At 45.7% G+C, this 10,532-nt stretch overlaps 1 long non-coding RNA gene across 1 annotated transcript in view; it reads left to right on the top strand.

Annotated features, from left to right (window-relative positions):
* Positions 1-8,333, top strand: part of LOC142741137 (uncharacterized) — a 46,846-nt gene extending 38,513 nt beyond the window's left edge. The window contains exon 3 of the long non-coding RNA XR_012881010.1: positions 7,985-8,333. This is a non-coding gene — a long non-coding RNA (uncharacterized LOC142741137). The remainder of the gene's footprint in view (positions 1-7,984) is intronic.
* Positions 8,334-10,532: the final 2,199 nt, after the last annotated feature.

A 10,532-nucleotide genomic window follows, 5' to 3' on the forward strand; every position in this document is an offset into this window, starting at 1 on the left:
CCTCCCCCAAAATACTCCGTGTGAACTTAGCCTTAAAGGGGTTTTCCAGGCAGTAAAAACTGATGATCTATCCTCAGGATAGGCCATCAATAGCTGATGGGTCGGGGTCCAACTCCCGGGACCCCCGCCGATAAGCTGTTTTGAAGGGGGTGCTTCCCCTTCATTTCTTCTTGTTCACTGTGATATGTCGACACACATTTAGCGGAGTTTCACAGGTATTGCATCCTTTTGTCCCATTCACTTCAATGGGAGAAAAGGCTGCAATACCTGTGAATCGCTGCTACTTCCATGTTGACGATTCACAGTGAGCAAGAAGAAATGAAGGGGGAGCAACGCTCATACGAGCACTGCGGCCCTTTCAAAACAGCTGATCGGAGGGGGGCCCGGGAGTTGGGTCACGACCCATCAGCTATTGATGGCCTATTCTGATACAGGATATGTCATAAATGTCAGATAGATGTGGGTCCCACCTCTGGAGCCCGCACTTATCTCTAGAACGGGGCCTTCTAAATCCCGTTCTACCACTCTGTATTGTGACTGAATCGTGTTATTTCCGACCATGAATTATGGAAACAGTGTAGCTCGCTGAGCTATGCTATTTCTGTAAGTCCCATTGAACTGAATGGTGGTTACAGAAACAGCGTAGCTTGCATGCTACGCTCCATCCGTAACTGCCATTCACTACTATGGGAGTTACGTAAACAGCGTAGCCCAGCGAGCTACACTGTTTCCATAATTCATGGTCGGAAATAACACGATTCAGCTACAATACAGAGAAGTAGAACGGGATTTAGGGGGCCCCGTTCTAGAGATAGTTGGGGTCCCAGAGTTGGGACCCACATCTATCTGACATTTATAACATATCCTGTGGTGAATTTAAGTTATGAGGAAAGATTAAAAGAATTAAACCATAGAGTAAGGGGGGACATGATTAACTTGTATAAATATATGAAAGGAACATACATCCTGTTCCATGTAAAACCCCCTCAAAAAGGGGGCACTCCCTCCATCTGGAGAAATAAAGGTTCAGCCTGCAGAGGCGACAAGCCTTCTTTACTGTGAGAACGGTGAATTTATGGAATAGCCTACCGCAGGAGCTGGTCACAGCAGGGACAGTAGATGGCTTTAAAAAAGGCTTACATAATTTCCTAGAACAAAAAAATATAAGCTCCTATGTCAATGTGTAGAAACTTTTCTCTTCCCTTTTCCCATCCCTTGGTTGATCTTGATGGACATGTGTCTTTTTTCAACCGTACTAACTATGTAACTGTGTAATTACATTTGGGTATTGCTTGCTACAGTTTTATAAGTAATATGCATGGAAACACAGTTGCTGTACGCACGTGTTTAAGGTCATTTAAATCATTTACTGTATTTTACAAGGGAAAATAATGAGGTGGAGTAACACTTTTCTGCCACTTGATGTTCGGGAACATTGTGTTTTATGCAGTTTAGCAATAGAACAGTTAATATATGCAGTGACTCAGTTACATTATCATTTACTTGCTCAGTGAACATTTCCACATTTCATTCTCCAAGCAGTAAAATATGTTTCTGTGAGTTTCACAATACTGTAATCCAGTAATGAGTTCCATGTACGGCCTCAGGGTAAATGTACTGTTTATCTATCTCCTTATATACTTTCAATGATGCAAACTGGAATTTAACAGCGTATCTTGTTGTAAAATAAGCAGCGCTAACTGACGTTATATGATATCATGCTGTCGTTTTTATTAGTCAACTTTTACAGTTCTGCTCTTAATAAATAGGATTTAAAGTGGTATTACTATGAAAGTTTTTAAACTGGTTGTCCTAACTAGATTAAAGTCACCTTTTTGGTCACTTGACTGCTAATTTCCCCCTCCTATTCAGATGATAGGCCGACTATATAATATACAGGAGCTGCTCTTTGATCCTGATGTCTGATGTAGAAAATCCATATACATATATCCTATTAGGGAATTCTGTGGTAATAAAGTGGGGTCCTCTGTTCAGGACCCTCATCTCTTGGCCAGAGTGGAGAGTGGTTACAAAGAGTGTCTCTGTATAAAGAACCTGTTCTGTCCTGCCTTGCATTACACAAACAACCCAATGTGTAATGCTTAATTTACCCTGTAGTGGCGCTGGAGAGAAATTGAACACGTACTGTCAGGTTTTCCCACAGATTATAGCTGATCGCTGGGTGTCCTAACAGAGGGACCCTTCTAATTTTTAGGGATTGTCCAAAGCAGATAACCCCTTTAATGACATTTCAATTCTCACTCGAACCTATGAGTAAAAGCACTTTTGGCTTTCTGTAACTTTGCTCAGGGCCATTTTAACATGCAGGCAGTGCAAATGTTTTATGAATGAGACCCAACCTCCCCCCGAACATTCTTAACCCTTTAGTGACCAGCCTATTTTAGGTCTTAATGACCAAGCAATTTTTTCCATCGTCGCAAAGAGCTATAACTGCTTTATTTTTCTGTCGACATAGCTGTGTAGCGCCCATGGCTGCGGGCTTTCCGGTTTACTTACCTCCCGACACCCGCAGCCATGGATCTGTGAGCACTGGTCTCCATCTCCTTCCTAGGAGACGCCAGCGCTCACTTCTACTCCGTTCCGCTGTGTCCCGTATGGTGTGTACGCATGCTCGTGCCCGCTCTTAAAGGGCTAGCCCGCTCGCATGAAAACAATCATCATCATAAACTCACATGATTTCCTGGACTATAAAAAGGCCTCTGCCCTTCTGATCCTTGCCTGAGCGTTGTTTGTCATATCCTAGTTTGTCTAAGCAAATGGTCTCCTAGTGTTTTCCAGTTCCAGTGTTCCCTGTTCCTGTATCCCGTGCTATCCTGGTCAAGTGTCATGCTGTGCTGTAGTCGTGCTGTGCTGTATCTACACCTGTCCTGCTGCTCCACGCCTGACGTCTACCCGCTGCCTAGTCCCAGCCAAGCCTGCCTTGCTACTGTCCGAGCTGCCACAGGTACCTTATACGAACTGTGGACTGTGACCTGCGCCCTGTTGGACAGCTGCCATACCGCCAAGGCGGTACGGCCCAGTGGGTCCACGAACCTAATGTGGCAAGGTGTATAAGGACTTGTTTTTTGCGGGACAAGTAATTTTTCAAAGAACCTTTTTGTGGTACATATAATTTATTAACTTTTATTAACATTTTTTGGGGGGGAAATAGGAAAAAAACCCAGAAATTTCGCTACTCTATTTTGCGTCCTAAATATACGCCGCTCATCGTGTGGTATAAATAACATAATAATTTTATTCAGTAGGTAGTTAAGATTGCGACAATACTAAATTTATGTAGTTCTATGTTTTACTACTTTTACACAGTAAAAATACTTTTTTTCAAAATTATTTGTTTTTTTATTTTTCCTCCGATGCCGCTGTATGAGGGCATTTTTATTGTGTGACGACTTGTAGTTTTTATTGGTACCATTTTGGAGTACATGTGACTTTTTGATGACTTTTTATCAAATATTTTCAAGGCAGGATGAACAGCAAACAGCAATTCTGGCATTGTTATTTATTTTATTTTTACCTCTAATTATAATAGTACCATACACTGTGTCCCATATACACACACACAGTGCCCCCTTTAGATAGTGCTCCACCCCTGTAGATAGTGCTGCACATATAGCCCCCACATACATCTCTACCCTCTGTAGATAGTGCTGCACATATAGCCTGCACATACAGCCCTACCTCCTGTAGATAGTGCTGCACATGTAGCCCCCACACGTACACCCCTTCCCCTGTAGATAGTTCTGCACATATAGCCCCCACATACAGCCTAACCACCCTGTAGATAGTGCTGCACATATAGCCCCCGCATTCAACCCTACCCCTCTGTAGATATTGCTGCACATATAGCCTCCCACATACACCCCTACCCCCTGTAGATAGTATTGCACATATAGCCCCCACACATACAACCCTACCCCCTGTAGATAGTGCTGCACATATAGCCCCCCACATACAGCCCTACCCCCTAAAGAGTGCTGCACATCTAGCCCCCACATACAGCCCTACCCCGTGTAGATAGTGCTGCACATCTAGCCCTCACATACAGTCCTACCTCCTGTAGATAGTGCTGCACATATAGCCCCCACACATACAAACCTACCCCCTGTAGATAGTACTGCACATATAGCCCCCACACATACAGACCTACCCCCTGTAGATAGTGCTGCACATATAGCCCCCCACATACAGCCCTACCCCCTGAAGATAGTGCTGCACATCTAGCCCCCACATACAGCCCTACCCCGTGTAGATAGTGCTGCACATCTAGCCCTCACATACAGTCCTACCTCCTGTAGATATTGCTGCACATATAGCCTCCCACATACACCCCTACCCCCTGTAGATAGTATTGCACATATAGCCCCCACACATACAACCCTACCCCCTGTAGATAGTGCTGCACATATAGCCCCCCACATACAGCCCTACCCCCTGAAGAGTGCTGCACATCTAGCCCCCACATACAGCCCTACCCCGTGTAGATAGTGCTGCACATCTAGCCCTCACATACAGTCCTACCTCCTGTAGATAGTGCTGCACATATAGCCCCCACACATACAAACCTACCCCCTGTAGACTGCACATATAGCCCCCACACATACAGACCTACCCCCTGTAGATAGTGCTGCACATATAGCCCCCCACATACAGCCCTACCCCCTGAAGATAGTGCTGCACATCTAGCCCCCACATGCATCCCTATCCCCTGTAGATAGTGCTGCACATATAGCCCCCACATACAGCCCTACCTCCTGCAGATAGTGCTGCACATATAGCCCCCAACATACAGCCCTACCCCCTGTAGATAGTGCTGCACATATAGCCCCACATACAGCCCTACCCCTTGTAGATAGTGCTGCACATATAGCCCCCACACATACAGACCTACATCCTGTAGATAGTGCTGCACATATAGCCCCCCACATACAGTCCTACCCCCTGTAGATAGTGCTGCACATATAGCCCACACATACAGCCCTATCCCTGTAGATAGTGCTGCACATATAGCCCTCACATGAAGCCCTACCCCTGTAGATAGTGCTGCGCATATAGCCCCCACATACATGCCTACCCCCCTGTAGATAGTGCTGCACATATAGCCCCCACATACAGCCCTATCCCCTGTAGATAGTGCTGCACATATAGCCCACACATACAGCCCTATTCCCTGTAGATAGTGCTACACATCTAGCCCTCACATGAAGCCCTACCCCCTGTAGATAGTGCTGTACATATAGCCCCTCACATACAGCCCTACCCCCTGAAGATAGTGCTGCACATCTAGCCCCCACATATAGCCCTACCCCCTGTAGATAGTGCTGCACATATAGCCCCCACATACAGCCCTACCCCCCACCCGGAGATAGTGCAGCAAATATAGCCCCCACATAGAGCCCTACCCCCTGCAGATAGTGCTGCACATATAGCCCCCACATACAGCCCTACACCCTGTAGATAGTGCTGCACATGTAGTCCCTCACATACAGCCCTACCCCCTGTAGATAGTGCTGCGCATTTAGCCCCCACATCCATCCCTACCCCCTGTAGATAATGCTGCACATATAGCCCCTACACATACAGACCTACCCCCTGTAGATAGTGCTGCACATATAGCCCCCCACATACAGTCCTACCCCCTGTAGATAGTGCTGCACATATAGCCCCCCACATACAGTCCTACCCCCTGTAGATAGTGCTGCACATATAGCCCACACATACAGCCCTATCCCTGTAGATAGTGCTGCACATATAGCCCACACATACAGCCCTATTCCCTGTAGATAGTGCTGCACATATAGCCCTCACATGAAGCCCTACCCCTGTAGATAGTGCTGCGCATATAGCCCCCACATACATGCCTACCCCCCTGTAGATAGTGCTGCACATATAGCCCCCACATACAGCCCTATCCCCTGTAGATAGTGCTGCACATATAGCCCACACATACAGCCCTATTCCCTGTAGATAGTGCTACACATCTAGCCCTCACATGAAGCCCTACCCCCTGTAGATAGTGCTGCACATATAGCCCCTCACATACAGCCCTACCCCCTGAAGATAGTGCTGCACATCTAGCCCCCACATATAGCCCTACCCCCTGTAGATAGTGCTGCACATATAGCCCCCACATACAGCCCTACCCCCCACCCGGAGATAGTGCAGCAAATATAGCCCCCACATAGAGCCCTACCCCCTGCAGATAGTGCTGCACATATAGCCCCCACATACAGCCCTACACCCTGTAGATAGTGCTGCACATGTAGTCCCTCACATACAGCCCTACCCCCTGTAGATAGTGCTGCGCATTTAGCCCCCACATCCATCCCTACCCCCTGTAGATAATGCTGCACATATAGCCCCTACACATACAGACATACCCCCTGTAGATAGTGCTGCACATATAGCCTCCCACATACAGCCCTACCCCCTGTAGATAGTGCTGCACATATAGCCCTCCCACATACAATCTTACCCCCTGTAGATAGTGCTGCACATATAGCCCTACCCCCTGTAGATAGTGCTGCACATATAGCCCCCACATACAGCCCTACCCCCGGTAGATAGTGCTGCACATATAGCCCCCACATACAGCCCTACCCCCGTAGATAGTGCTGCACATATAGCCCCCCACATACAGCCCTACCCCCTGTAGATAGTGCTGCACATGTAGCCTCCCACATACAGTCCTATCCCCTGTAAATAGTGCTGCGCATATAGCCCCCCACATACAGTCCCTACCCCCTGTAGATAGTGCTGCATATATCGCCCCCCACATAAAGCCCTACCCCCGTGTAGATAGTGCTGCACATATGGCCCCAACATACAGCCCTAACCTCCTGTAGATAGTGCTGCACATATAGCTACCCACATACAATCCTATCCCCCTTTAGATAGTGTTGCACATATAGCCCCACTTTTAACAAAAAAAAAACAACTTTACATACTCACCTAAACCCGTTCCCGTGCAGTCTTCTTGCAATGCAGGTCTGCTGGGGCTGAACGTCAAGGCGCTGAGTGGCAGGGCAAGTCATTCTACTCGGCCAGCATGCTGCCTTGCCATGTCATTCAATGATGTCAACGGTTCGATGATGTCATTGCGCCGCTGGCATCGTCAATAGGTGCTGAGTGGCAGGGCAAGTAATTCTGCCCGGCCAATCAGCGCCTTTCAACTTTGCGTCGTTGAAAGGCGCTGCTTGGCAGGCTGCCTTGCCGTCATTTAACCACTCAAGCGGCGTGATGACGACATCATGCCGCTTACGTCAGTGAAAGGCGCTGAAAAGCGGGACACGGAATGCTTATGCATGTAATTGAGTCCTAAAGACGCAGGTACAATTATAATGCAGGAGGGGGTGGTGACGGCTGGTTTCAGTGGCGCCACCGCCCCCTCAGAAAGGCAGCAGGGCGCCACCTGAGGCGAGATCCTCACCTCGCCTCATGGACGGTGCGGCCCTGCTGCCATGACAAGGCGTATTGGCGGTCACTAAGGCCCGATGCACACGAACATAGTGGTGTGCACGGCGGTGATTTGCGGCTCAGAAGGCAGAGGAGTGTCACCCGCGGGCCGCACGCAAATCGCGGGCCGTGCACTTCGCCGTGTGCATTCATTTCTATGAGCCTGGACAGCAAAATGCGTCCGTAATAAGACATGTCCTATCTTTTTTGTGGTCCAGGCTCCCAGGCAATGCATGGACCGTGGAAACCACAGTCGTGTGTATGGGCCCATTGAAATGAAGGGGGCCGCATTTCACCCACAGATTTGCGGGTGAATTGCGGCCGCAAAAATAAGTTCGTGTGCATAGGGCCTAACAGGTTTATTGTCTTACGATGTCTACTAAACATCATAAAAACAATTATATCTATTTAGCATTGCAATCTTTTATCTATATTTATGTGAGAGATTTTGACTCACGGATGACGTTTTCACTGATTAGAGTGTTCACACTCCCTTTTCTTCTCTAACCAGCCCAGACTGCCTTGAAGACTTCTTAAAGCCATGACACTTCTCTGCAGAGGAACTGAAGATGAGAAAATATCCCGATGTTCATTTTGGGACCGATTGTTTCGAATCGGTCTCGAAATTTGATTTGGTTCAAATTAATTTGCCGTGAATCGCAAGTACCACAATTGCCTTGTCTGACTTTTATGTCTTCTAGGACATAAAGTTATATACAGTTGTATACAGTTCTAGAACATAGAAAAGGAAAAGGGGAGGAATCCCCCAGCTCACCGATTCAAGTATGCAAATCTTATATGCACACGGATCCCTGTGGCGGCACACGGTGAAATAACAGGCAGAATAAAGGAAACTTGGATCCAGCGCAATTTAAAAAAGGAAGATGCCTTCAAATTTTATTGTCAGCGTTTTAAAATCCAAACTGCATGGGGTGGGGTGAATGCATTGACAATGTAGCCTACGCGTTTCAGAAGAATCGCATGTCCTTACTAATGGCAAGTTCAAAACTCTTGGGAAATTCTGACCAAATTCGATTTGTTTAGAATTGATTTGCTCATCTCTAATGAGAACAAATTTAAAAAAATCCAGCAATAGAAATATAATAGTACCAGACAGATAGTGACGCAAAGACAATAGTGCCAGATAAATAGTAATTCAATTAGTAACGGTGCCCCAGTTGGTAATAGTGGCCCACATAATAAAAGGACCCCCCCTTTCTTCGCCACACAGTAATAGCGCCCCTTTTGTGCCCCACACTGTAACAGTGCCCCCTTTTGTCATTACACAATAAGTGCTTCTCAATGCCTCACACAGTAATAGTGCCCGCTTTGTGTCCCCACACTGTAATAATGCCCCACTTTGTGCCTCTTACATGGTAATAATGCCCCCTTTGCGCCCCACAAAGTTAATGGCCCTCTTTGAACCCCAAACACAGAAATAATGCCTCCTTTTGTGCACCCCACAATGCAGTGACATAATTGTGCTGTCTGCTCTGGACCATTGAAGGCTATGCAAACCTTTGAAAGCTATTTTTTTTTTAATAAAAAGGTCAATCAGTGTGTTTTGTGCAACTTTATAATTAGTTTTTATTAAAAATTATTTTTAATTTTTGAGTTACAGCTGCTCTTTATTCTGTATACAGAGCAGCTGTATCTTATGATAAATCCTATACCCGTCCGGTCCCGCGCACTATTCACCTGCTCTGTATACAGAATACAAAGCAACTGTATCTCAAAAAGTAAAAATAATTTTTTAATAAAAACTAATTATAAAGTTGCACATAGCCATTAAAGGGGCTTTCCACGTTCTGACAACTGATAACCTTTCTACCAGATAGGTGATCAGTATATGTGTCCGACATCTGGACCCCGGACCGATCTGCCACTCCAGCTGCCTCCGGGCACCGGACTACATTGCCGGAAGCAGATGGCTTCGGTCAAATAATAGCAGCCGAGCTGCAGTACTGCAGCTCGGCTCCTATTCAGGTGAATAAGAGCAGAGCTGCATTTCTGCTGAACGACCACTATGCAGTGGTCGGAGCTACCTGCTTCCATCTCCAACTACTGCATACCATTCCAAACATCCGGTGCATGGAGGCAGCCAGAGTGGTGGATCGGTGCAGGTGTCGGACACACACTGATCATATACTGATGACCTATCCGGTGGATCATACTGACTGCCCCTGGCCAAGACTCCTGTGGCCTACTCTGCTAGAAAAAATAATGGGCGGGGAGTCAATGACATATTTTTCAAATGCAACCACGTCCAGTCCAGAAGCACCATTTTCCTTTTGTTTAACCCCTTAATGACCAGCCTATTTTAGACGTTAATGACCAAGCCATTTTTTACGTTTTTCCATCGTCTCATTCAAAGAGCTATACACTTTTTATTTTTGCGTCGACATAGCTGTATAAGGTCTTGTTTTTTTCTGGACAAGTTGTCATTTTTAATAGCACCATTTTGGGGTACATAGAATTTATTGATTAACTTTTATTAACTTTTTTTGGCGGGGAATAGAAAAAAAACAGCAATTTCGCCACACTTTTTTGCGTCCTAAATTTACGCCGTTTACCGTGTGGTATAAATAACACAATAACTTTATTCAGCGGGTTGTTGCAATTGCAACAAAACCAAATTTGTATAGTTTTTGTATGTTTTACTACTTTTACACAGTGAAAACACTTTTTTTTCAAAATTATTTGTTTTTGTGTCTCCATATTTGAAGAGCCGTAACATTTTTATTTTTTCGCCGATGCAATTGTAGGAAGGCTTTTTTTTTGTGGGACCACTTGTAGTTTTTATCGATACCATTTTGAAGTAGATGCGACATTTTCATCACTTTTTATCACATTTTTTTTAAGGCTGGATTCAAAGAAAAAAGCAATTTTTGCATGTTTTTTTATTTAATTTTTTATGATGTTCACCATGCGGGTTAAATGATGTAATAAGTTTATAGTTGGGCTCGTTACGGATGCGGCGATACCAAATATGTGTAACTTTTTTACTTTATTTTGTTTGTTAATAATAAAGCCGTTTGTAAGGGGGGAAAAGTGTTTTT

The sequence above is a fragment of the Rhinoderma darwinii genome, chromosome 2, assembly GCF_050947455.1.
Source record: "Rhinoderma darwinii isolate aRhiDar2 chromosome 2, aRhiDar2.hap1, whole genome shotgun sequence".
In the NCBI taxonomy this organism is placed as follows: Eukaryota; Metazoa; Chordata; class Amphibia; order Anura; family Rhinodermatidae; genus Rhinoderma; species Rhinoderma darwinii.